General features: G+C 31.0%; 1 long non-coding RNA gene across 1 annotated transcript; it reads right to left on the bottom strand.

The window, feature by feature from the left end:
- Positions 1-841: 841 nt before the first annotated feature.
- On the bottom strand, positions 842-14063 carry LOC140449670 (uncharacterized). The gene is made up of 2 exons (XR_011951861.1): positions 13744-14063; positions 842-1211 (listed from the first exon to the last, which is right to left on the bottom strand). It is a non-coding gene; the product is annotated as an uncharacterized lncRNA (long non-coding RNA).
- Between the last annotated feature and the right edge of the window lie 252 nt (positions 14064-14315).

Consider the following 14315-nt stretch of genomic DNA (forward strand, 5'->3'; position numbering starts at 1 on the left):
TTTAAATTCCAAAACGGTACTTAAAAAACACGCCTCGTAGTTTTTTACGGTAATCATTGACATAAATAACAAAATGTGCCAGAAGTGTGTTTTTGTTTATCATTTTATTGTCACTTTGTTTTTGTCAAGGAGGTTAGAATAAAAACACTGAAATCTTTGAATAGTATCAACTAAATTAATCAAAACTGTTCTTTATAAAAAAAGAACAAAAAAGCCCCTTTAGGATACTTAAAATTTGTACCTAATAGGCTTAACCCATTCGCGAATGTTATTATGTATTCACCCGTCCGATGGAGTCTGACGGAAAAAAAATTTATTTGAAAAACCTTTCTTATTTTGATCACGTTTGTAACCTTAATTTAAGAGCCACAAACTAATTTCAAAATAGAAACTTTTCTGTCCCATTATAACCAATCTTTGATATTGTCGGACATATGAAATAACTTTCATCTTTTTCATCTCTGATGTAGACGAAAAAGTAATTTAGATTTCTTGTTAATATAATTCCAATTTCTTATTTTATAATAATCATAAATCAACTTTTCAAATTTGAAGTCAATGCTAACCTAATGATTATTATAAATAAATATAAACGTAGAGGAACGTCCTTTGTGTTAAAAATCCTTGATATTGATCTACCATTTTTTACGTCATAGAAATTCTGCATTTTCGTTAGTTTTTAGCGGCGTCGTTTGAATTTTACTTATTGCTCTACTTATTTCCTTATTGTATTGTATAAATCGATTTTTTAAATTTAAAGTCGACGCTAACGTACACAAACGTAAACAAACTTGTAACATATCTACTACTTTACTGTTTAAAAACTTGATAAACCTGGAACTGGCTATAAAAACACAATAACAACATTTAATATTAACAATATTTTAGAGAGCACACTATTACATTTATACAGATCCAAATTTTGAATGTTAATATGTGGCCGTATCTTTTTTCTAAAATCAAGTGGCTATTTCTGTTCTAATCCTGCTATCCTGTCTTATATTCTACAGCCAATTCAATATCGATCTGATACTTCAGCGTATTATTTCTAGAGATCCATAAAAAAACCAAGCTTTAAATTTCATCTTCAGTAAAACATTTTTTGTTCTAAGCAGCTAACCAAATTTCATGATGCTTGCACTCCTTAATAACCAAAGATTCATTTATATGTATCCAGACACTGTGATTTAAGCACGGCTTCTGCTCTTAACCTGAAAAAAAAAGTAGAGTTAGAGTAAATCAACATATATTGCATATTTTAAATAATAATACAGGATAAATAAAATATTGATTTATCAACAGATTTTTAAGACTCCTTTTATGAAGTATTTTTGATACATTTTAGAATTTTAATAACTCTTGATTGGATGCTTGGATTAAAAAGCTCATAATCACAGCTGAAATCATTAACCCAGTCTAACGTGGTCAAAGAATACAAATAAACTAATTTATTCTAACCAAAATCAATTAACATCGAATAAATCCCACATCAACTTTGCTTGCTTCATATCATTCATAGAGTTGGATATTGAAGATACACATATAAAAGAACACCCTAAAAATTATCGGAACAAACCAGAAACTGAAAAAGAATTACATCAAGAAAAACCGGGAAACTTACACCTCTGATTAGAATAATTACGGGAGAGTACTAAAAATTTAGAAAACTATGAAGTAAGGGAGTGTTCTTTAAAACTACCACTATCCTGCTTACCCCAGTCATCTGCCTTAACCTTCTCCTACACCATGTTCCAAATATTTATTATATACCCACAACACAAAAAACTTCACCACCTTAATAAGCTGTAGGAAATGCCAAGGAAAACATTCAACACAAATGTGCACCTCTGCCCTTCCGGAGAAATGTTTGTCATGCAATTCTGAGGACCACCAAGCAAGGTCCTAACAAACCAACAGACCAATATCCTAATAGACAAACTAAACCTATCGAATAAATACCTAATGCATTTTAAATTTTTATAAAACTCCAGAAGATGAGGCCCATACTGAACACCAGCTGCCTTGAAAACCATCACTGTCATGATTTTTGTGTTCAGTGACTCCAAAAATCTCCAAGTAGTTGAACTCATTTCTTTCAATTACTTCCAATTTACAAATTTATTATAATTTTAAAACACTGTGGAAACTGAATTTTCCTTGTTAAATAATGCAATTTTCATTTCCACATCATTTTTGTTCACAAAACTTCCTGACTCTTACGAATCGAATACAACAAGTTTCATTGAGATTCATCCAACTGCAAAAATTTGGTAGGTTTTGGACTTTTTACTGCTTCATTTCCTCACCTCATTAAACTAAAAAAGAGATTTGAACATCTATATAATATTGATACTACCCCAGTATTTAGCAGAAATTCAGTATTTATACTCATGTTGGATCTGGAAAAACCAACCAATGACTCACCAACTATGCCACAGGAATGTCTCACAATATTTCAAGATAATGACTCATAACGTAATATAATATAAATATAAACAGTTTTCAACAAAAGAAATTTTTAATATACAAAATAAGAATATCTATAGTGTTATGTGTGTGGACAGCAAAAATGAAAATTTCATTAATCCATATTATGACTGGTGTAAAACCTAACAAAAAGAAATTATATTAAGCCAAAACTTTAGAGGAGGCAACCTTGTACAATTAAAAGAAAGAAAACCCTCTAAGAACTCTCTCAATAACTGCATCCATGTTTCATTCTCTGTCAAAGCTTCTAAACTATAGACAATTTTTGTCAAATACCTACAGCTCCTATGTTTATCATGGCAGGTAACCCAAGCACAACGCTGGATACATTACTATGTTCTAAAAATGTTATAAATAATATCACAAATATACTTGTAACTGCAGATCTGGGCAGTGATCATCTGGATCTGCAATTTGATTTAAATCTACTTGTTCCTAATCATATTAATGAAGTTAAGCTGCGTAACAGCAAAAATGTAATGTACAAAATCTAAATAGTAGAATGAAGGAATTTTTAAATGTAAAGCATGATGTTTGTCCAGATTACATTAAAAATTTCAACACTATGTTGTCTAAATTTTTAACAGAAAACTCACTAACACAAAAGAAATCGTCTTTTAATTACAATCTTCCACCCTTGATTTTATCTCTAATTAAACTAAAGAGCCAGTTACTCAGGCAGATCCAAATCAGTGATGCATGTGTATTAAAATCACAATTTAATGAATTAAACAAAGATATTCACAAACTGATACCATAATTTAAACTACATAAACGGATACTAGATGTAAGAATATAAACTCCATGAAAGGTTAAATATACTGGAATGGAATAAAAAAAACTCATAACGCCCAAATATAAATACTCAATACCGTTTATTCATGTTAAAAATATAAAGTCTTACACACATCAAATATATACAAAGCCTCAATTAAAATTAAAATGATATAAATATTCATGAATTGTATAAAAGGCAGTTTTTATCAATTTTTTAAATTCCATATTCAAATTCCCTTTCAGGCAAGTTTCTGATATTCTCGGGAAGACCATTAATAGTATATTAATGGTATTTTCAGTGTATGTAAAGGTCTGTAAATTACTTTCAATTGAATTTATAATTCTATTGGCTGTTGATGTCTTATTATTTATTGACTCATCGACATATCCTTCGGCCGTTGTTGAAGATTTCCATCCGCCATGTCGTTTAAGAACCATTAAATCACCACCGACATCTACCAAAATAGTGGCAGAAGTTCGTCTTAAACAGTGACCTGTGTACATTTTGGGATCTGGTAACTTTAAATATTCGTCTATTTGTTGAGGAACACCGCCTATTTTGTTTAATCCTACCACCTGTTTCGTACATTTACCTCTTTGATAATTAAGAAAAAATTTATTTATTTGCGGATAGCTAATCTGTAGTCGAATTTCTATATACTGTTTGCAAATTTTATAGAAATTTCCGGAAATAACGAAAGATCTACATATTTTGGTTTTCGTATCAGGAATTTTAACCAATAACATGGTACTTAAATCATCAATGTCATAAATTTTAAGATTTTTTAACTCTTGTTTCCTACAAGCTCCACATATTCCAATAATTGCAATAACCTTAAAATAAAAGTATAAGTAGGCACATTTGTTATATTTTTAAATAAAATATCTTTATTAACAAGTACATCAGGAGCTCCATTTAAAAAAAGTTTTATTTCATCAAGATGTAAAATTTTAGATTTTTTGTTTTTGAAACCTTCTGATTGCCTTTTTAGATACCTAAGCTCGCAATTTCGGGTAATTTTCAATATTAACATTATTTTTCAAAGTTATAACACTTCTTAACATAGGATATATTGGCCCATAATGCCCAATTGCCCATGGTTTAAATAGCGATTTATCCAAAATAAGCCAAGAGTATGTTTTCAGAAAATGTTCAGAATATACCTTTCCATATCTTCCTCTAGATTTTTCTGGTAATAGGTTCTCGGTAGTGTTCGCAGCTAACTACATAATATTGGGTGGTGTGCTACTAAATTCATCTTCACTATTCGATGAACTCATTTTATTTATCTGTATTTAAATTACCACTATATTTACACTGACAGATTAATAATTTTTAATCTGTCAAAATAACGCCTGTTAATTAGTTTCCATGGTAACTCGGTCAACTGACTTACAAGGCTTATGATATTACACATTTTTATAGAACGGAAGCATATTTTTTTTATTACATGCTAGTCATTACGTGTCAGTATCTGTTTTGATGTACTTTATTTTTTATTTATTTATATATGGCATTAATTTACTTACAATTTTTACAAAGTTACATCTTAAAAACAATAAATTATTAAAACAACAATCACAAGTTTTACAAAGTTACACCTTAACAACAATAAATGATTAAAGTAACAAACACCTCAGAATTATTGATACCATAATTAGAGTGGTGAAATGGCACTGAAAAGATTTCTGATTGTCTGTTGCTTCTGCTAGGAACTTTAAGACTAACAAGCGACAAGAGTTGTGGACAATCTATAAAAGCATTGATAACTTTGTGTAAGAAACATAAATCTAGCAATGTCCTCCTTGACTCAAGTGTTGGTAAGTTAAGACAATCTCTTACCCACTGATAGTCATATTTCTCTCTCCTGCATCCACTCTTATAGGCTGCTACCCTCAAAAATTTATTCTGGACTCTTTCAATCTGTTGAATGTAACAGTGGTATGATGGGGACCATACAACTGATCCAAACTTCACAATGGGCCTAACGAGACCACAATAAAGTTTTCTAAATATAAACAAAGACAGGTCCACGTTGGATAATCCCAGAACTTTCATCGCTCTGTTTGTTACTTGGTTGATGTGGCTTGAGAATGACAGTTTGGTGTCTAACCAGATTCCCAAATCTAATACTTCATTTTTCGAGGCTAATGGCAAGTTATTTATGTAGTAAACAAATTTAATTGGATTTCTTTGCCTCGAGAATGTAATTTTATGACATTTGTTTATATTGAGTGACATTTTCTTTAAAGTGCACCAATCATAAAACGATTTAAGATCTTCCTGTAATATAGCAGCATCATTCCAGGATTTAACTTTTCTAAACAGTTTTACATCATCAGTAAACATAAGAACACTATAATGTTTGATTTGTTGTACTAAATCAACAAGAAACAAGCAAAACAAAAGAGGGCGACAATGGGAGCCTTGTGGCACGCCTGATGGAACTGTTATTTCAATTGAAGTGTCACTTCCCAAGTTAACTGCCTGCGTACGGCCACTAACAAATTCTGTAATCCACTGAAGAAGGGATCCAAAATACCCAAAGCTCTTAGGTTTTGTAGGAGGACCCCATGGTTTACCCGATCAAATGCTTTGGAAAAGTCAGTACAGATTGAGTCATCCTGAAATCCCTCTTCAAAGCTGTTATATGATTGACATATAAAACTAGGTTGGCATCTGTTGACCTCCCTTTCATAAAGCCAAATTATTCAGGATTAAAAATGCCTCTAAAACTCCATGTCAGTTTCTTACTAACCAAACAATCAAGCAACTTGGGCAGCTCTGACTTATTACAAACAGCTCAATAGTTTGATATATCGTTCCTTGCACCCAATTTAAAACTCGGCTTTAAAAAACTTTTCTTCCAGAGACTGGGAATGCTACCAGTACCAAGTGATCTGTTAAAAATAAACAAAATGATGTATTTACTTAGCATCCAAATAGTAGGTAATATACAATTTACAAGTAAGAGAGTAGAAAAAACATTTTATTGCCCAATATCCTGGCCCATTTTGACACATTCTCAAATGCCAATATGATGGTATCATATTCTGCTTGTGCCTAGTATCGTAACTGTGCTGATCTTTGTGACTTCTTGAAATTGTTTAGATAACAAATTTTAGAACTAGTGTGACAGCTAGTCATACAATAGGAATGAACAAAAATATAATGCTTCTGCAAAGTACCTTCAAGAAACCTACAAATTTAGTGAAGACAATAATTTTGATAGATACCACCTTACATTATGTAAATAATTGGCTCAGAAATTTTTATAAGAACAATCATACTCCAAATGCCCTTCAGATCATCACAAAGAAAATGAATATGACGAAGCATTATTTAAAGGAAAAAGGAGCAAATATGACTACTGTAGGATTAATTATTTCTTCCTGAATGAATGGAAGACGGAACTCCATGAAATGTAATACATACTGGAATGAACTAAAAAAACCTGTCCAAATATTTATTTAATACACGGGATAACCCCATTAACAGTTTAAACTACAATATACAATATCACAGTTCGGATTCAAAACTTGAAATTACTTATAATATAAAATCATTATCAAAAAGTTTCAAAAACGAGACTAAAAATCTTACATACTAAAAATATAACAAGAACAAAATTCAACAATACTAATACACATATCACAAAGCAAGAGATCTTTTTAACTGAGTTAAAGTTATATTGAAAATATCAAAATCGAGAACATTTAATAGTAACGTAGAGCTTAATGGGGAACATTAAAGTTAATCTGGCTTAACAGGTTTGGACAATCAATAAATCCATGTATGATCTTATTCGCTCTGTGCGTGACTGACGCGACACCTACCGCCTTCATCTGACAGTTTTGGACCTACCAATTTTCAGGTTAAACATATGACATTAATGACATATGTTTGACATCGTTAAATACAGGCGAAATTGACAATTATTAATAATTAACTTTTTAATTATATTTTTTCAGTTTATGCACAAAATAAATGTAGTATTAAAAACTGGGTTTCTCAAAATTCATCATAATATATCTTTTTAAGCCCAAACGGAAAAGAAAAGTTAAAAATCTAGTACTGGCAAATCAAGTTTTTCATGTGAAAGAGCATATAATTAAAAACAGTAATAGTAAGTTATGATATAAAAGCTAAAGTCATCAGGCACTCAGCAGTTAGCTTGAAGCCTTATAAAATATCATTTAAGGTAAATTATTTAAATATTTCAATTGCATAAAAATGAGGTTACGTGATATTTCCTTTTTCATATTAACAGCACGGATCCATCTTTTTCTTTTCTCTAATTTATATGTAATCTTTGGGAACCTATAAAAACTACACTTACTATTTTTGCTATTATTAGCACAACTAAATACGCAACATGCACACATTTTTGATAAAATTTATGCGTAAAAAGATAGTGTCCAATTTTGTCATATTTCGCTGCTACGTACGCTGGCATCGTTTCAAGGTACCCCTACCATGGTCACGCACGGAGCGAATATATAAATATAGCTCCTAAATATCATGACCGTTCTTGAGTGAGGGTAAAGATAATTGTTGTTAGATGCGGAAATAATTATGATGTTCAATAGTAGTGTGGACACGGTAAGCTCAATATCTCAAAAATTTATGCTGTACTCTTTCTATGGTATCAATATTGTTCTGAAAATAGGGTGACCAAATAACTGAACAGTATTTCAAAATAGTTCTAACTAAGCAACAGTACACTAATATTGTTGAATCAATGGAGAAATACTGGCAATTCCTAGTAACAAAACCAAAAAGTTTAGATGCCTTTATTGAAATAGAGTATGTGGTCACAGAAAGTAAGCTTCTTATCAAAAATTACACTCAACTCCTGAATAGAAGAAACATAATTCAGTGGCAGATTATTAATAGTATAGCTTGTTTCAAGTCTATTGACTTAAAGAGAAAAACTTATAAAAAAACATTTTTTTATATTTTTTATAGTTAAGAGGAGTTGGTTCTCATTATACCAATTTTGTAGTCTAAGTCATCTTGCAACAAGGCTTGATCTTTTAAGCTATCTATAACTTTCCAAAATTTCAAGTCATCTGCCAATATGAGACATTTGCTATTTAGGAAAAAGGATGTCGTTAAGGAAGATATTAAAAAGAAGAGGAGAAGTGTGACCTCCTTGAGGAACTCCAGATGTTACTGGGATACTGTCTGACAGATGACAACCTATACTGACTGTTTGACTTCTACCAGATGTAGAGTTTTTAATCCATTCAACAAACTTAACATGAAAGCCTACATTAATTTGCCCAAAAGTATTTGGTGATCTACCAAATACTGATTATCTGTGTATATTGCATCTACCTGCATTTTGTTGCAATGAATTTTTTGCTATGAAAACCATGTGATTGAGATATTAACCCTTTACATAACCAAGAATTTGCTATAAAACAGTCGACGGGATTGCAGATTGTATACAAATGCTACGATAATTTTCAATGTTGTCTTTCTGACCATTTTACTCTAAATTATAGAAACAACATAACTTTCTTTCCATGAAGAAGGAAACAGAGTTTTCCAGAGATCTGTTAAACAATATAACAAACAGCATTACAAGGGTACAGACACACTTTTTGATAAAAAATCCAACTGGGCCAGCACTATGCTTATTGGGCAACTCATTTATGCCATTAAAAATATCAGTCATGGTAATCTTAAAAAGACAAATATTTGTACTAAAGTTGTTATTTAATGGATGGATAGGTATCCGAAAATCTGAAAATCACAAAACCAACTTATTTCTATTTGTTTCTTTCACATCAAGGAGTAAGTACATTCATAACCCACATGATGGATGCTAGGATCTACAAGGGGATCACTTGTTTTTAACATATTTATCTCCCTAACATTAGACAAAACTAAATCCAAAAATACATTACGATTATTGGGAATATTATTATGTTGATACAATTTTAAAAGACCACAGCTGGATCACCTGCAAGACAATGCACCATCACACCAAACTCACCATTCTCTCATGATGCATTGAGAAGATTGTAATCACCAAAAACATAGATATTGTGTGCTGAGTATTGAAGAACAACATTTTCCACAGTTTGACAATGCCAGTGGTATACTTCATGAAGTGATTGGGGAGGTATGTAGACACCACTGACCACAAACTTGACTTCATTAAGTTGACATAAGATATATACCCGATCTTCATGAATACTAATAGTTTGTGATCTTAGCTTGTTGTTAACAAACACTAGTACACCACCACCACTCAACTTTGCACTGGTTCTCTGGGATCTATCACATCTGTAGATACTAAAACCATCACATTTAATTTCAGAATCAGTTATGTTATCACTAGTTACTCTCCACTAAAATAATTATATTGTACAAGCAGCAGTAAATACTTTTCAGGATCTGGGAAATCTTTATACTTATGACCAACTTTTGATAAAAAATTTTTTTTTATAAAAACTTTTGATAAAAATGAGAAGAGATACTAGTTTTTTTTGTTGTTTAACATCACAAACTGTAGGAACACCACTGCAGTATCTAATGCACAGATTTTCCTCTCCAACAGATTTTCTTTCATCTCGTTTCTTTTTAGCTGACTTGTAAGCATCTTGCTCCATTTTAGTTTGATCTTTAGAGATTCTATAACCAGTATTTCAAAGTTTATTACTAGATTTAAGAGCCAATTTCACCATGTTAGCATTACATATAACTTTGACTGGTCTAGCTTGATTGCAACTGGACACTTTGCCAACTTAAATAACATGTGATATGGTGGATTCCTCCTGTTGTAAACCATGTAAATCAAAAGACCTCACACACCTGAGATTTGTCATAGCTAATACATTGCGAGTTATATTCAGGAATTTTATAAATCATATTGATGTTGTACTCCATAAAAAACTGACTTGGCTGTTGTCTGTGAATAGCTATTTTTCATTAATGTAATCTTTTCTTTGAGACTGGTGATTTCTTCTTCCAGTTTGGCAAATCTTCACACAAACAGGAACACTCTTAAATGCATCATGACAGGTAGCACATGTCTCTGCAAAATAATTACATGTATCTCGGATGTGGACAAGCCAGAGCATTTTTCTGCAATGTGTACCCTTGAACTGCAACTGTCGCATGCTGTTATTTGCTTTTCAATAGTACCGAGATCTTGGGAACTAGGGCTACAATTATTAGTCATTATAACATCAAAATTTTCTTTTAAAACATTTCAGCAATCCTCAGCTTTTTGCAGTCTATTATTTATTAAATATAAAAAAGCAATAGCCAAATTAACTAGTATGCACAATATTATTTTTAATGTGCTTTCAAAACTGGAAAAGTTTTTGGAAAATTACAGCAGCAAAATTTTGTTTGTTTTTTTAACCTAACCTGATTTAACATTTTTTTGACAAAATATAAATCATTTCAGAACTAGTATATAATGGCCAGTCATATAATACTGATGAAGAAATGTAATAATTTTCATAATTTTGTAATGTATTTTCAAGAAACCTACAAATTTAGTGAAGACAATAATTTTGATATATACCTTACATTACATGGATAATTAGCTCAGAAAATTTTATAAGAACAATCATAATCTGAATGCCCTTCTGATCATCACACAGAAGATGAATATGATGAAGCATTATTTAATGAAAATAAGGAGCAAATATGACTACTGTAGGATTAATTATTTCTTTTTGAATTAATGGAAGACAGAACTAGATGAAATGTTACATATACTGGAATGAAATAAAAAATAACTGTCCATTTAGACAACAAATTTCAGAACTAGTGATGATCAAAACTAGAATGATGGCCAGGCATATAATATGGATGAAGAAAAATGTAATACTTGTGTAAAGTACCTTAAAACCTACAAATTTAGTGAGGACAATAATTTTGATAGATCCTTAGATGAGGAGGATAATTGGCTTGGAAATTTTTATGAGAAAAATCATAATCCCTATTCCCTTTGGATCATCACACAGAAGATGAATATGATAAAGCATTATATAACGAAAAAACATAGGTCCAGCAAAGATTACATAAATCATAAAATCGTTAGGCAACTAGATCCTGTTATTCATAAGGAAGTAAAGAGCATATATGACTATTGTATGATGAATTATTTCTTTCTTGATGAATGGTAGAAGACAGGTATTGTAATAATTATACCTAAACCTAATACTAACCACAAGCTACCTCAAAATTGCCATTCAATCACCCTTCTCTGAGTAATAGGAAAAATTGTCCAAGGAAGATTGTGTGAAGAAAAGCGCACCAGTTTGGATTTAAGGAAAAATCAACAGTAATCCATTCTCTTTCAATAGTAACATCCAATGTACAGGCAGCTAGATTACAAGTACTGAAAACTATTAGGTTTTCTTGAGGGGAATTATGATTGAAACTGCTGCCAACATTTATTAAATGATTTGCAGAACCATTGTGGAATATAGTTCTATAATTTTCTACAATTGTAAAGGTCCTGCTAAAAATAATAAGAGGCAGAAACAGCTAGCTTTGAAACATGCACAGTAGATATCCGTAGAGAACTCTACTTGAAAAAATACTCTACATATAAGACAATAAAAAACTTTCTTTTATTGTCTTTTTTTTATGCTTGTAACTAATAGTCTGACAATATTGTAATTACCACTATTTACCACTTTAATTTTTGTATTTAGTCTTAAAAAATAATTTAAGTACCTTCCATACTAATTTTGTAAATAGGCTGAAAAACTTCGGTCAATAGCCTTTTGGTACATAGTGTCAATGCAGTATATTTCTCTGTCTCTCTTTCTTCTCGATCATCTAATATTATTGTTTAATACATTCTGTTGTACATACTTTCAACGATTTAACCTATTGTAAATCATAAGTAATTTTTGGAACTCCAGTGCTTCGTTAAGTTAGGAATATGTTCCCAGAAAATCTTGCCACTTCATTAAAAAAAAAGTATCTTGGATTATAGATTGATAAGGGAACAACACATATTACAGATATGTCTAAATAGCTCCAGCAGTAGGCATACTTGAATGTATTATCCTCATGAACTCACATTTGTCCTATTTAACTATCAAATGGGTTAATATTAATCATAACAGCTTCATCCAACTGAAGGCCTATCATATTCAAAAAGAATACTGAACATGGAATCAATGTAAGCTTTCTCAAGCGTAGACAAATATTGACCTAACACTGAGTGAAGATGTGCAGGACTACAATACTAAGCAAAGAGTTATTTTATATACCTCTTAGTTTATATTTATATTTATTTATATGGCAAGTATGCCAACTTCAAGTTTACAAAGAAGTATAGATTCAGATGGCCTGCTCTTTCAAATAAACTGCCCAATAATATCAAGAAGAATTAACTATCAGGCAATATTATAGGGCAATTTAAATTTGATATAAATGAATCCCTTCCTGACAACTACTTTCAAGACCAATCAGTTTTGAATTAATTTGAATTTCCTTGTACTTTTTAAAGTAATACATTTCTGTATTAATATAAATAACTTTTTAATCACATTTCATAGCATATAATAATATAATATTAGCATTAAATAAAATATCTTATTTAAACTTACTTAAGTAATACCATTCTTTTAATGTAGTGAATGTATACTTATAAAACCAACATAGTTAATACTCATTATTTATGAATGTATATTTAAAATAGAATGTGTATATTGTTGAATAAATATCCTGGAATGCAAAAAACACCTAAGAAAATAAGACAGTGACTTAGATGTATGAGACAAACTTAGTTGAATGGAAGAATGAATATCTTAAAAATTACTGCTGAAAAAACAGCAAACAACATATCAGAATGGAGTAAAACCCTGGAAGAAAACAAGACCCAGAAAGGGCTGTCCAGTGGATGATAGTTCTGATGTCAAATGGAAAATCACCATGACAATACCATACAATTTTAATACTTAAGAAACCTCATATAAATTCTGTTATGGTCTGAAACAATTAACAAGATTTCATTACTGAGAGTTTGCAAATACTGTTTATAACAAAATTATGTTAATTCATCATTTAAAGTTATATTATTTCTAGCATTACTTAGGTAATAGAAGTTACTGGAACAATAAAGTTAGAAGAAAGTGCATATAATGACTAGGCCTCCTAGCTAGACTAAAGTATCGATTATGTATACCCCAGAAAAAAATCCCATTTAACAAGTATGACATGGCTCCCATGAGCCATTCAATTATTTCCACAAACAGGTTTAGGGATTTGGCGACAGGTTTGGAACAGTATGGCAAGCTTGATCGAGATCGACCATAACTCGATTTTTTATATTCTAGTATGATATGGAAATATATGCAATTTGCCAAATTTGGAATAATTAATAGGTGACAACTATTATTTTCTAAAGATATATTATAAATAGTTAAAACAAAATACCGAGAAAAACTAAGGATATAATTAATGAGTAGTTATGAACTAAAAATATTACTTACATTCATTGGTTGTCCATGATATGTTTACATCTGGTCAAATATAAATTAAACAGTTTGATAACAGATTCATCTTTTCGAGTGAACATGTCTGCAAATGTACAAGTTTACTCCTGCATATCAACTTAAAATCGACGTACTATAAGTATTTTAGTATCCATATCCATTATACTAAAACTAAGTAAAAACCGTAAAACCTTGCGACTGTTTACTGGAGACTGGAATGCCGGCAGCGGCAACGCACGCTGTGGCGACGCTGTCTCTTCGTTCTCCATTTTCTTTTTATTTTATTTTCGCGAGACGGTGGCGGGCGGCGCATGGCGCATCCCAAATTTATTACCAAGCGCAGATCCGCAAATCAATGACAGCTGACAGCGTGTATCTTACCACAGAATGCACTACCTAAACTCTGACGTCAGAATAGGCGAGGTTTTTAAAAACCTTTCCAAATATTTGTAACTTGTGTGTATTTGTCCCATAAGAAATTGGAAATATTGTTTTTTAACTGTTTAAAGAATAAATAAGGACTTTTGCTTATGGACATTCATTCTGTGCGATTCGTATTTGTTGTTTGT

Source organism: Diabrotica undecimpunctata, chromosome 9 (genome assembly GCF_040954645.1).
Source record: "Diabrotica undecimpunctata isolate CICGRU chromosome 9, icDiaUnde3, whole genome shotgun sequence".
NCBI classification, from domain to species: domain Eukaryota; kingdom Metazoa; phylum Arthropoda; class Insecta; order Coleoptera; family Chrysomelidae; genus Diabrotica; species Diabrotica undecimpunctata.